Genomic DNA, 3,005 nt, shown 5'->3' with positions numbered 1-3,005 from the left:
GAGGCAACGGGGAGTGATAGTCTTTGTTCAAATTCGGGAATCGTGCGGGGAGCTCGGTTGGTATCGCCTGAAAAGGTTGTGGATGAAAGTGATCGTCCCGAGAAGAGGAAGAGAGTGGATGAGTCTTTGGGAGGAGTTCATGAGGTCGGGGAGTCGGGCTCGTATGGATGAGGTCCAGTTTGCTAAGGATCAAATTCAGGCTCATGCTTTTGTGGTTGATGATCCTTATTTTAAGTACCAGCGAGAGGAGGCTTCGCTCGTGCTTTGGCTGCTATGTATCGTTCCAGGGATTATGCTGCCAACCTGGTTACCATGCTTCAGGAGGTATATATTTTTTGTCTTTGTTTGTTGTGGGTTTTTGTGTGTGTTTTCTTTTTTTGGTGGCTTAGATGGGCATTTTCTTTTGTTTTTAGAATGTTAATGATGTCTTTGAGGAGTGCTGTCAACCGGAATCATCCATGGTCTAAAAATGCCTTGGATTGGGAGGTACAAATCTTGAAAAAGATGCCGACAAGTTTAAAGGCGATTTGGAGGTGTCCAAGGTGAGAATCATTCGTTGAAGGAGGATAATGAGGCGGGGAAGGCTCGGTTCTTTGGTGGAGTCTGCTAAGTGAAATCGCTCAGGATGCCTTGAAAGCTCTTCGAGCCAAGTTTGATATTGCCCGGAGGAATTGAAGGTGAAAAGCAGAGCTATGCGGGAGCGATTAAAAGTAAATGAAGAATTGGGTCATGTGGAGAGGGACGAGGTTCGGGCCGGTATAAAGATGCTTTGCCCGTATTTCTTTGGCAAGGGTTGTGTGGATGCTATGAAAGAGCCTGCTGAAGTCGCCCTTTTTGGAATCCCGATCGAGAATTGGCGATCTCAATACCACGTATCCTGAGCTTTGTAAGTTGCATGCTGATGAGGAGGTGGACTCTCCTCCATCTAAAGGGAAAAATAGTGATGTTGAAGGGGATGGAGATGAAGAAGAAGAGGTCACCGATGAGGGGATTGGCTCATGCTCTCGTGTCCAAGGTGGGCTAGTTTGAAATATTTTTTTTTTTTTTGTTTGTGTTGTTTTGGCCTATTCAGGGGGGATGTTCCCTGAACAAATGATTTAGGATTTGTTTTGGTTTTTGTTGGCTTGGCCTAAATGAACGGTGTGTTCTTTTTGCACAGGAAGGATGTATTCCTGGGTAGGTTTGAATATATATGTCCTTTCCCTTCTTGATTTTCTTTCTTTGTTTCGACCGGAATTTGTACCGTATATTCATGTGATATTTTTGTTAGAATAATGCCTGTCGGGGAGGGCTTATGGCCCTCATTCCCGTGTTTATGGGGAATGGTGGCTTTTTCTCACTGTCGGGAGGGCTTTTAAGAATGAGGGTGGTTGCCGGTCGGGAGGGCTTATGGCCCTCGGCTGTCGGGAGGGCTTTTTGACAAGTACTATGGTCTATTCCACCTTTGTACTTGTCTTTTTATGTATCGAGCTCGGTTTATTTTTCGGGTCGAGCGGCGGGTGCCAAATTAGAGCATTTTTAGAAATGCTGTTCAGGTTGGGTGGAGTGGCCCTCAATCCTGAACATTTGTTTAAGCCTAAAGTATAACATATAATAAGTGAAAAGAAGGCGTAAAACAAGTTTTCAGGATTTGAAATAAAGTTTTAGGTGAAATTAAGAATGATAGGCAAGTAATTTAGCACATAGCAGGTATGAAACTTAGCACATGTATATAGGGTGAGTAGTTTTACCTGCTTCTTAGATATGAAATAGTTTTAAGTGGAGAATGTTCCAAGATCTGGGGATCATTTCTCCTTCCAAAGTTTGTAGCCTGTAAGCTCCTTGTCCCACTATTGAATCAATTAAGTACGGGCCTTCCCATGTAGGGGCTAGTTTGCCTGCATTCTTTTCTTTGGTGTTGGGGAAAACTTTCCTTAATACCAGGTCTCCTTCTTTGAATACTCGATATTGACATTTTTGTTGTAACTTCTCTTTGTGTCTGTTGGTAGGCGGCTATCCCGACTTTGGTGCATCTCTTAGTTCTTCCGTTAAGAGTAGGTTATCTTGTAATAGGGTCTGTTTTCTTCTATTGTGTTTAGGTCGCTTCAGTAGTTGGCACATGAATTTCAAATGGTATTATCGCTTCACACCATAGACCAGGGAATATGGTGTTTGGCCCGTGGGTCGTTTTGGGTGTGGTCCTGTCGCCCATAGAACTAGGGGAGCTCTTCTCGCCCATCTTCCTTTTCTTCTTTTCAGCTTTTTCTTCGTGCAACCGATTACTACTTTGTTGCTTGATTCTGCTTGGCCGTTGGCTTTAGGGTAGCCTGGTGTAGATGTGACTAAATTGATATTCCATTGTGCACGAAATTAGTTGTTCTTTTTCCCACAAATTGTGTCCCATTATCACAGACTATTTCTGAAGGTATTCCATATCTACATATGATATTTCTTTTGATGAATGATATGACATCTTTTTCTTTGACTTGCCTGTAAGAGTCTCGCCTCTATCCATTTGGAAAAGTAGTCATCATTGCTAGCATAAAGACTTTTGTCCAGCGCTGAGGTAGCTTTCCTACTATGTCCATGCCCCATTTCATGAATGGCCAGGGGGTCGAGATGGAATGTAGTAGTTCTGATGGTTGATGGATGTAGGGGGAATGGATTTGACAAAGGCTTCACATTTCGAGTCGTATGCTATGCGATCGGCTCTCGGGGTTGGCCGAAGTAGCCTGTCCCGAGAATTTTGCTTGCCAGCTTCTTCCACCTTTATGATTTCCGCAGAGCCATTATGTATGTCTTCTATAACCTGGTCAAGCTTCATTTGGTTCCGTGCAACGTAAGTAAGGTCCAGTCTGAGACTTTTTAAACAAGGTGTTATTTATAATGGTATAAGTGGATGCTTTGATTTTCGGGGCCCTTGCTTCGTTTTTATTTGCGGGAGTATCCCAGTAGGAACCAATCATAGTAAGGTTTAGTCCAGAATTTGTATCTTCCCGAATAGGGCAAATTGTTCGGCTTTTCTA

This window comes from Silene latifolia, chromosome 8, assembly GCF_048544455.1.
Source record: "Silene latifolia isolate original U9 population chromosome 8, ASM4854445v1, whole genome shotgun sequence".
In the NCBI taxonomy this organism is placed as follows: Eukaryota; Viridiplantae; Streptophyta; class Magnoliopsida; order Caryophyllales; family Caryophyllaceae; genus Silene; species Silene latifolia.
The sequence above is the reverse complement of the archived record's forward strand: the minus strand, read 5'-3'. Positions refer to the sequence as shown.